Here is an 11,350-nt window from a genome sequence, read left to right on the forward strand (position 1 = left end):
GTGGGGGCGGGGGGACGGCAGTGAGCGCCGCCGGCGGGGGGGGCGGGGTGCCGAGCGCCCAGCACCTGCCGCGGGGGCGCCAGGAGGAAGCTGCACCAACCGGGAGACCCGACCCACGCGAGTCGCCCCGACAGTGCGGGGCGAGCGCCGGCCCCGCCCGGGGAGGGCTGCGCCCGAACGACCCGTCGGGGAGCGCGGGGCCGTGGGACCCTCCCCGGGGGCTGCACGCTGGGGCCCGGGGCCGGCTGGCGCTGCAACCAGCGCCCTGGCGCCCCCGAGACGTTCACGGCACAATGGACACCTCAACATCCAGGCACGGTCTCCTCGACTAGGCTGCCCGGTCCCGGCCGGAGCACCATTCCCCTGCACTCCGCAGGTTCTGGCCATCCCCGCCTGGGGCGGCGGGAAGGGATGGGGCCGGCGGGAAGGGATGGGGCCGGCGGGGTCTCGTTAAAGGCCAAAGCCGCGGACCCCTTCGCACGCCTCCCCGCGGGCGCGGGCGCGGGCGCTGGGTACCCTGTGGGGGTGAACACGCCCAGCGCTGGGGAGGCTCACAGGAGCCGAAGAAGGACACGGGGACATGGAGGACGGGGAGTCGATGCGGGGACCTAGGGATGAGGGGCGGCCTGGCGGGGGGCGGGGCACGCAGCAGACGGCGGGAAGGCCCAGGGGCCGGAGGGACCCGGCTCCTTGCGGCGGCTGAAGACTGGCGCCGGCCGGGCCCGTGGACTTGCCGGTGAGGATGGGCAGCGAGCAGCCAGGAGACTGCAAGGGCCCTGCCCAGTTCCGACCCTGAACCCCCGTAGGTGGGGGGCAGCGTCGGATCTGCCTCGGGCGTCTGGGTGGGGCGCTGATGGGGCGTGGGGCGGGTGGGTGTGCTCGGTCGGTTCCGGAGCGGTCAGACAGGGGGCTCCCTGGGTGATACCGCCCAGCCCGGGGATCCTCCTGGGGGCGCGCAGGTGTCCGGAGGCAGGTCGGACACGGAGGCCTCAGCCGCGCGGGGGCGCTGCGCCGGCCTGGGTCTCCCCCCCCCCCCACCCCCACGGCAGCCGCCCCTCCTTGTAACAACGGCCTCGTCCCAGGAGGACTCCGAGCACTGGAGTCGATTTGTGCCGGTGCTAATGAGCCGCCCGCTGCTCTGGGCGCCGCCGGCACTCCCGCCGCTGAAAAGGGCCGCGCCGAGATCACGGCGGCCGGGACCCCAGGAGCGTTTCCCGGCGCCAAGTGCGAGGGCGCAGAGCCACCTGCCGGCCGTCCCAGGAACGGAGCAGCCGGCAGCCGCCCGTCGCGCGCCCCTGCTCCTGGACAGGGGCGGGGCAGGCACTCAGGGGCCCCGCACGCCATGAGCATGGGGTCAGGGTCTAGGTCCGGGTGGGCCTGTGGGGGAGGGCGTGCTGTAGATCAGAACCTCCTCCGCCACCCGCGGCCCGGCCTCCCCCTTTCCTCCCGTCCCACACACATTTGAATCCCGTGTGCAGGGCCGTGTGCTAGGCAGACCAGGCAGACCCCGCTCTTCCGTGGGAGGGGCTCATGGGGCCGCCGCCCAAACCCCCACAGTAGCGTGCACATCCTGGCACGGGACCCAGACGCGGGGCTGCCCCTGCTCAGCTGTGCCCCGCCTAGGCGGGGTGGGGGGCCGTGCTGCGCCCAGCAGGAGCCCCTTGCAAGCGTCCCTTTGAAGCTCAGCCCCATTCTACTAGGTCCTGTAAACCGTTAGCGTCAGGGAAGCTGAGTGAAGGGCACCCGTGAACTCTTTCTACTCGTTTCGCAACTTCTCTGTGAAATTGCTAAATGACTACTCAGGATGGCGTGTGTCTTTGTAGGGAGAAGGGAAAGGGAGAGGAATTCATTTCTGGAACTGTCAACTATGTAGGTTAATTTTTTTTTGTGACTGCTAGCTTTTAAAAAAATTTTTATTTAAATTGTTGTTGCAGTACAATTTTCTATCTTTTACTCCCATCCCAACACACCCACCCAGCCCTCCCCTCCTCCCTCCCATTTCCACCCGCCCCTAGTTTTTATCCATGCGTCCTTATACTCGTTCCTGTAAACCCTTCCCTTTTCCCCTGAAATTCCCCTGAAATTCCCTCCCCTCTCCCCTCCGAACTCTGTCAGTCTGTTCTTGATTTCAGTGCCTTTGGTTATATTTTGCTTGTTTCTTTTTTTTTTTTTTTTTAATCACTTGTACCAAGGGCCCGCGACGAGCACTCGGGTCCGGGGGCTGCTGCATTCTAGCAGTGCCAGGCCCGTTACAGACATCCTCCGAGGACAGAACATTTGAAGAGCAGCCCAGCCGCAAGCCAGCAGGCGACCACCGGGCCCGGTGAAGTCCCTGTACGGGAGGCTGCACCGCAGCATCCCCGCCCCCCGCCCCTGCAGCAGACCTGCTGGTGGGCGGGCTCCGAGGGCTCTTCCGTCCAAGCCCGCGCGGGGCGCTGTGCTTCACTCGGTGCCTGGGGTGGCAGACCCTTCCCGCCCCCACCTCACGCGCGGGACACGCGCGGCACAGCGGGCCCTCCTAGTGCACTGTTAGGAACAGGCCGACTTCGGCTCTTGGCGTCCTGGCAGCCCCAGCGAAGTCATCCACCCCAGCCCCAGCGAAGTCAGCTACTTACGTGCACCATGTAAGTAACGGTGGCGCTCTGACCTGTCGGGAGGCCGTGACCTCAGCCCTGACCTCCACCACGTTGCAAAGACACAACTGTATCGCGTTTACGTGACACGCACAGCCCAGGCGTGACGGCGGCGCCCCCCGAGTGGAGACTCAGGCAGACACAGATGGAACCCGGGCGCAGCCTCTCGCGCTCCCGACAGTCTCCTCGAGATGGAGATCGAGGCCGCATGTTCTCTGTTGCTGGTGGAACACGTCATCACAGGCGTAGCAGCCCGAACACGCACGAGTTTACTGCCTTGCACTCCCGGAGGTTGGAGGTCCGACACACCTCGCCAGGCTACCGGCGACAGACGTCAGCTCTAGGGGGCCCTCGGTCCCTTGCTTTTCCCAGCTTCTAGAAGCCACCCTCATCCCCGGGTTCTCGCCGCCTCCCCAAACGCCTTTTTTCTGGTTTTCTTTTCTGCCCACCCAGATAACCCAGTCATCTTCCTGCTTCCAGGCCGTCTGGCTAGTGACCTCACTTGTGTCTGCAAACCTAACCCCCTTCCACAGGGGGCACGCTCCCCGGCTGGGGTGTGTGTGTGTGTGTGTGTGTGTATGTGCGTGTGGACAGGGCGGCCTGGAGGGCCCTGACTCCGCCGAGCGAGCGCAGAGCTGACACTGACCCGCGTTTCCTGCGTGCCCGGCAGGCAAACCCTGGAGGAGCAGGGATGACGGCCAACAGTGAAAAGGCAGTGACGTGAGGCGTGGGCACGCCGGCCGCAGAGCTCTTTCTTTCACAAACGACCGTTGCATCGAGCTTCGCAGTGACGAGTGTTAGCTCCTTTGACCAGAACTGGCGCTGGCATCGGGCAGAGCCACGTGGGAGTTTAGTGCCACCCTCCCCAATACAGTCTCAGGGCACTCACGACATCTCGGGTCTCCGGTTGTCTGCGGGCACAGCGTGTCTGTGCCCCAGAGGCTGCCGTGCTCCTGGGGGTCCCGGCGGAGCCCGAGGAAGACCGGCCCCGAGCACAGTGCGTGCTAGAACCGTCTGCAGCTCTGCCAGCCCGGGCTCCCACTGCACTCACCGCAAACTCGGGATGCAGCCTCTTAATAGGAACAACCATGTAACTTAACTCGTGGGAAGAAATTTTCACGGTCCCAGGAGTCTCCTCATCGGATGTATGCCCGCTACCAATGAGACTCAAGGTTTTAAGTTTTAAAAGCCCTGACAGACGATTGAGGTGGGTCTGGAGACAAGCTGGTATGTGAAGCCAAACCAGCCCAGGAAGCAAGAACAGCTCCGAAACCCCGCGGCAGAGTGTGCGCCCCCCTCCACCCCCCACCCCGTGTGTCCCGAGAAGCACTGGGAGGCTCGCTCGCACGTGGAAAGGGCCATCACACCTGCAGGAAGTATCACACTTACAGCCGTACTGCCGATTCTGCCTTTATTAAGTGTAAATACATCAGACATGAATGCTAAATGGGCAACTTTAAATCAATTGATACCAACAAAAATTTAAAATGCTCTAAATGCTGTAAACATTTGGAGAAAACACACACTTAACATGTCTGCCTTACAATCAGTAATACTGCGCCTTTTGGCTGTGTTACTTTAAAAAAGACATTAAAGACATTTGAGTTGTAAGGCATAACACTGGACTTTGAAAATCGTCCCAGTTCACACTGCAGCCAAAGCTAGCACCACCAGTACTAGAGTGACCACTAGACAAATGTGAGCGGCGCGGCGGCCATTTAACTTTGCGTCCTCCAAATCTGGGCGCTGAAATGGGCACACTGAGTTTAAGGCATCACCACTGCCATGTGGGATTATGTTTGCAACTTCAATAAAAAATTTTTAAATAAAAATAAATTAAGTGCTTTACCACAGTATGCCAGGGTTTACGCTTCCTGGTGAACACAGGAAAAACACATCTAAATGCTTCACAGTGAAGTCATAAAAATGCACCAAATGCATCAGCAGTAATTAACTCGGAAACTTTACACAGTTCCAAAACACGTTTATCAAACCCACTGAACTACATCATCTCACTATCACCAGCTTTTCCTCAGTGCCGTAGAACGTTTTCTGCGGGAGGGAACTCATGCTTCCCAAGGAAATCCTACAGGTGAAAAGAAGAAAGAAGAAGTGTTTAAGATGCGCTGATTATGCCAAATCCAACATCCCAGGCATGTGTACGGTTACCAGCGCGCTCTACCGCTGGGCCCCCCCCCGGTCACTGGGTCCCTCACCGCAGACGTCACCCACACTCGCTCACACCGGTCACCTCCACTTGCAGCGCAGCCTTGAGCTCGCTCCCAGGCAGTAACTGAGACGGGCGCCAGACAGAGCGTGTGCAGAGGGCTGCTGAGACACTCAGACTCGGTTCTCACGGAGGAAGCCACACTGACACCGTGGTAAACACGCACCCGTCTCCGACAGAAAGTCACTGAGGTGAGACGTGAAAGCTGTTTCATTCGCTGCAGAGCACCCCGGCTGCTCCCACAAAGGCAGACTCACAGACACTGGTTCACCAATGAGAACCCATTACACAAAAATTACCTTAAAGACGAACACGACCACGGGACATGAACCTGGAAAGGAACCCTGACGTGCCCCCGCAAGGCAGTCCCCCCACTAAAGCTGCTCTAGTGTCACTACGGCCCCACCCCAAGGACTGTCTCATCACGGCTTTGCTTTGTGTTCATTGTCAGATTTGTCACTGTTTCAAGTAATCTCGCCGGTCGACTTCCTCCTCCTCTCTGGAATGCAGTCCGTGAGGGCAGGAGTTGTTTTCTCCACCACACTCCCAGCACCTGGAAGGGGCCGAGGTCAGGGGTGTGCGGGCGTGCGAGGAACGGCCGAGACAGACGTCCGGGGGAGCTGGCCTGGCACGCGGTCCTGGGCACAGGTGTGCGGAGCTGCACGGAGCTGCAGGGTCAGTTTAGAAGGACAGAGGAGGAGGGAGGCACTTGGAAGTGATGAGGACAAGGCCGGAAAGGCGAACGGGGCAGGGGAAGCATGAGGACAGGCAGGAAGAGGGAGGAAGCAAACGCGCACAGTCTGTCTGAACTGGCTGAAGGAACGCAGCGAGAACAGGAGAGAGAGCAGGAGGACATTTACAGACGGCAGCCCGGGTGCTCGCTGTGCCCCGTGTCATCGGTCAACTGCTTCTAGGTGTTTTCAGGGAATAGAGCTAAAACCAGGTATTTCTGAAAAGCAGAACCATGAGTTCATATTATTTCCAACTAAAATGTAATAGTATGGCATTTTAAAGTTCAAACATTGATTTTATACCTGTATCTTTTTCCTGTACACCAAAGATCTTGTTTCCTAACATTAACACAATTACCCACGAATATCACTATTAGATAACAAGGCACAGCTTACAGTATCTTTGCAGCTCTAGTTTTTTAAAACATTTTATTTATTCATTTAGAGAGAAGGGAGGGAGAAAGAGAGGACGAGAAACATCAATGTGTGGTTGCCTCTCACATGGCCCCCCATTGGGACTCTTAACTGGTGACCCTTTGGTTCGCAGCCCGAGCTCAACCCACTGAGCCACACCAGCCAGGGCCTTCCGGTTGTTTTTAGAATATCAACACGTACACCCCAAGTGCTGTCTTTACGTATTTGAAATAATTCTTTACTTAGGTGCTTTTATGACCAATTTAACATGCCGTTCCTGCCACTACTTTTGTTTTCATTCTTTTAGGACTGGTTCCTTTCCCCTCTGGGAGTCAGTGAGGCACAGTCGCAGCCCCCTCCCACCCCGCCTCCCCCCTGGCGTGGTCTCGCACGCCAGAGAAGACGGCAGGTCACACAGCACTTCTGTTGCGTCAGCCACTGCACTGCACTGAAGACGCCCCACTGGTGTCCAGGTCTGCCCTCCTCTTCCAAGACTGCACAGCGGCCGACGTGTAGATTCTCCAACTTTGGCAATTACACACAGTGCCATAAAAATGATCCCATGCCCCAGTTATTTCGTATTTACCATTTTAACTCTGGTGACAGGATTTCTGGGTCAAAGAGCAAGTTCATATACAATTTTTACAGACATTGATGAATTTCATTCCATCTCTACTGGCTGCACCAAGAGCCATGTATCAGAGCGCCTGCCATCCGATAGGTGGGAGTTTCTTTTTAAGGGGGCACCTAACTAAACCAGCACCCTTTACTGAGAAGTCTGCTCTCTTCCCTGCTGCTCTGCAATGCCACCTTTATCTCAAGTGCATGCCGATTCATGCGACAGTCTCTGCACTCTCTCCAGTTCCGCTGACCCAGCGGCCCGCCCTTGGGCCAGTAGCATGCTGTCTCCTGCCACTTCATACTGTATTTTAACACGTCACCGTGTCAGTCTTCCTGCTTCATGCTTCTTAAAAACGGTCTTGGCTATCCTCGACCCTCTATTTCCATAATGAACGATCGGCCTGTCGAGCCCCACACAGCTACCCTGCCGGGACTGAGAGCACCGCACAGGACGGGAACGGACTCGCTCACGCTGCCGAGTCTTTCGGCCCATGCGGGGACCACACGCTCCTCCAGCGGGAACTGCTTCACGACGGTCCTGCAGTCTTCGGACAGGAGTCTTGAATATCCTGTCGTCAGACACATCCCCAGGCATCCGGTGTTTTTAATGCTACTGAAAGCATCGTTTAAAAGTCCTAACGTCACAGTTAGCACGCGAATGGCGGTGGACTTCGTGTACTCGATGTCAACGACTCAAATGCTAATGCTTTAGATACAGAATCTTTGGGGTTTTCAACCAAAAACTAGATTGCCCAGGAATAATCTAATTTTAGGTTTCTCCCATACAAACATGTATAACATCTGTTTCTTTGTTCCTGTGCTGGTTAGCAGCTCTAAGGTACAATGATAAATAGAGGATTTTGGTAGATACACCCACACCCGGCTCCTGTCTTGAAAGAGAAGGCTCTCTACATTTCAGCATCAAGCACGATGTTTGTTCGGGAGACAGCTTCCCCCAGGTACTTCACGTTTCTGCACGTCTTGCTGGCAGACTGTCTTTGTTCTGGACCAACCTTTCAAGAATTAATAGCAAACAGCCTTGGAAGAGAGAGAATGTGTCTCCCTTGAGAATGAAGGGTGGGCCAACTTACTGGCCAGTAGAAGTGTCTCCCTCCACGACACAGGCATGGCAGGTTTCCCTGCAGCCCACCATCGGACATCCGGGGTCCCTAAGCGTGGGGGTCCTCTTGTAATGCAACCCACTGTACACACAGGTATTTCCCGGCCCTCACTGGATTGCCTTGTGGGAATCGAGGCTCTGGGACCTAGGCAAGCAAGTGGTATTCTGGCTACTGCTGTGTGCACAAAACTGTCCGTCTGTCCCTTGTCTAATGTCTTTTACCAGCACCAATGAGTCTGCGGGAAGGTAACTTGTTACTTGTAAAATAGCATCAAATCTTAGGTCCCAAGACTTCTCCTTGAGAAGATTTGACTGTTGATTTCTAGTTTAAGAATTCTATCAGTATGGGCGAAGAGTTTTAACTTCTCCATCTACTGAAATAATCAGGTTTTCCTCCTTCATTCTCTTCACATGGTAAATTATATTGATTTTCAAATGTAAAATAGACCTTGAATTACTGGAATAGTCATTATGGCTATAACTTATTTTTTAAAATAAGCTGTTTGTTGGGTTTATTTCCCCAATATTTTAAAGGCAACTCTGCACCCACGCTCAGGAGGCCGGCCGTCCCCACCCTGCGATGTTCCTGTGCCTGGTGCCACGCCTGTGCCGCTTTCTCCGGGAGCCTTTACGACCAGCGCATTTTGACTCTCGCCATGACTCTGCTGACGTGGATGTTCTGAGGAAGTCAGCGGTCTCCCGCTATGGGCTTCCGGTGGGTAGTGGTTGGGGTGCTGCTAAACACCTGCCGACGCACGAGACAGCCCCCAGCATAGGACTATGTGGCCAAAATGTCAATGGTACCAGGAAACTTCACGAATCACTCATGACACGTCTGATCAGTCACAGCACCTTCTGCATACACTGCACAAATCTCTTGCATTTCAGTTGCGTTTTTACCTTTCTTGAAATAATAAAGCATACTGTGCTGACAGTGTTATGTATTTTCTTCTACCTTCCGTATTATAATGGCTGCACAAAGTCAGCAATTTCGATGTTTTTTAAATGCACAATGGTATGACAGCTGTCACAACACAATCTAACAAAATTGTTTCAAATGCCCTTAAAGACAACTAAGCACTTCTAGAACCGTAATACGGAAAAAACTAAACAAATTTTTTGGCCAACCCAGTATCTCGGGTGACCTGCAGAGACCTGACTTTGTGCTGGTCTGCGCACTGTGTTCTGTGCGCTGCCCAGCACACCGATCTGGCCATTTGCACTGTTCAAACGTTCTGTATCACCACCGCTGCTTCTGTTAGTTATGTTAGAATCTCCAACTGTGATTATACACTTGCCTATTTTTCCTCTAGTTTTGGAAATATTTGTTTTATATATTTTAAAGCTGTTTTATCAGATGCATACAAATTTGGAATTATTTACTCCTAGTTAATTGAATATATCTTCTTCAGTAATTTTATTGCTTTAAAGTCTACTTTGTCTAATTTTAATATAAAATTAAATGGTTATTTTTTCCATCCTTAATTTTTTGATCTCTTGATGTTTTTTTTTTAGATGTGTCTCTACAGACACGGAAGAGTTGGATTTTAAAAACTCAATCTGACAATCTCAGTCATTTATAGATATACTTCATTCACATTTATACATAATGATTGACATAACTGGGCTTTTATCATCTTACTCAATATGTCCTGTTAGTCCTGCCTGTCCTAGGTGTCCTCTCACTCTCTTTCATCACCTAGTCCGTACGATTTCCCATTACTCCACCCCCTCCCCCACTGAAGCACTGGGATCACATTTTGAAGAACTGTGGTAAAATACACACACACTGTTGTACAGTCACCACTACCACCAATCGCCGTAACTGGGGCAACTCCCTACACCTCAACACCCACTGAACACTACCCCCTGCCCCCAGCTCCGGCACCCACGGTTCTACGTTCTGCCTCTATGGATGTGATGACTCCAGGCACCCTGTGTAACTGGGATAACTGTGTGTAACTGGAATAACGCGGTGTTTGTCCCTTTGTGATGGGTTCATTTCATTTACTATCAGGTCTTCAAGGTTCATCCATGATGTAGCACCAGAATTTCAGTTCTGTTCAAGGCCAAGCACTATTCTGTTGTCTGTATAGATCAATTTTACCCCTCCCTTCATCACTGGACACTTCCCTTGCTCCCCGCTTGCAGCTGTGAAAACCGCTACTACGAGCACAGGGGCACGGACACTTTCTTGAGCCCCAGCTCTCTCAGTTCCTCTCAGTCTGCACCTAGAAGTGGAGCTGCTGAATCGCACAGCAATTTCACGTTTAAAGCGAGGAACCGCCATACCACTTCCTGCGGTGGCTACGCTATTTCACGTTCCACCAGCAATGTGCCAAGTTTCTAGTTTCTCCACAGCCTCACCAACACTTTTTAGTTTAAAAAGTAACAGCCAGCCTAATGGGTTGAAGTGGTGTCTCAAGGCAGTTCTGATTGTATGTGACTAGTGATGAATACATTCGTGTATTTACTGGTCACTTGTTCATCTTCTTTGGAAAAGTATCTATTTAAATCCTTTGCCCATTTCTTCTTTGAAGATTTTATTTGTTTTAGACGGGACAAGAGGGAGAAAGAGAGAAAAACATCAGTGTGTGGCTGCCTCTCACACGCCCCCTACTGGGGACCTGGCCCGAAACCCAGGCACGGGCCCTGACTGGGAATCAAACCGGCGACCCTGTAAGTTCACGGGCCTGTGCACAATCCACTCAGCCACGCCAGCCAAGGCCCTTTGCCCATTTTTAATTGGGTTGTTTTTGTGAAGTTGTAGGTTATTTCTTTATGTATTCCGGATACACCTACCGTATCAGGTAGATGATTGACATTTTCTTCCAAACTGCGGGCTGCTTCCTCACTCTGTTGAAACTGTTCTTGGATGCACAATTCTGATGAAGTCAGATTTATCTGTCTTTTCTCTTGTCTGTTTTTGTGTCATATCCAAGAAATAACTGCCAAATTCAGTGTTGTGGGGTGTTTCCTCTATGTTTTCTTCTAAGAATTTTATAGTTTTACCTCTTATTTTTATGTCTTGATCCATTTTGAATTAGTTTTGCATATGAGATAAGGAAAGGGGCCAACTTCATCTTTTCATATGCTTTTCAGACTGTTCTTTTAAAGCAATCCTCCCAAAGACAACGCGCACCGTCTACCTCCGCTGTGCTGCCGACCAGTACGTGTGTGGACAGGGAGCTACCGCGGAAGCCCGGAGACTGCTGTCCTCAGAAAGACCTGCCTGCAAGGCGGGCCCTTGGCTGGGGTCCTGGGAGGGTGCCAACCGGACCCAGGAGCGGCTCGCTGTGCCAACACCGTGTAAGCAGCGTGGTCTACGCTGAACAGTCGCCGTCCTCCTCAGAGTCTGGAATCGTGGTACGTGCTAAGCAGGGGCTACCGGCCTGGCCAGCCCCCGGTGAGGACAGGCAGTCAGTCTCTAACGGGCTTCCCCGATGGACATCCCCTGTGTGCGCCCGAACTCACTGCCAGGGGGACGGCACATCCGGTGTGACCCCACCGGGCGGGGACTCTTGGGAGCTTGTGCTGGGTCCTCCGGACAGCACCCCGTGAGCCCTTCTTTTGCTCATTTAGCTTGCACCCTCTCACCGCCTTA

This window comes from Phyllostomus hastatus, unplaced genomic scaffold (genome assembly GCF_019186645.2).
Source record: "Phyllostomus hastatus isolate PE091 unplaced genomic scaffold, TTU_PhHast_1.1 phas_contig_477, whole genome shotgun sequence".
NCBI classification, from domain to species: Eukaryota; Metazoa; Chordata; class Mammalia; order Chiroptera; family Phyllostomidae; genus Phyllostomus; species Phyllostomus hastatus.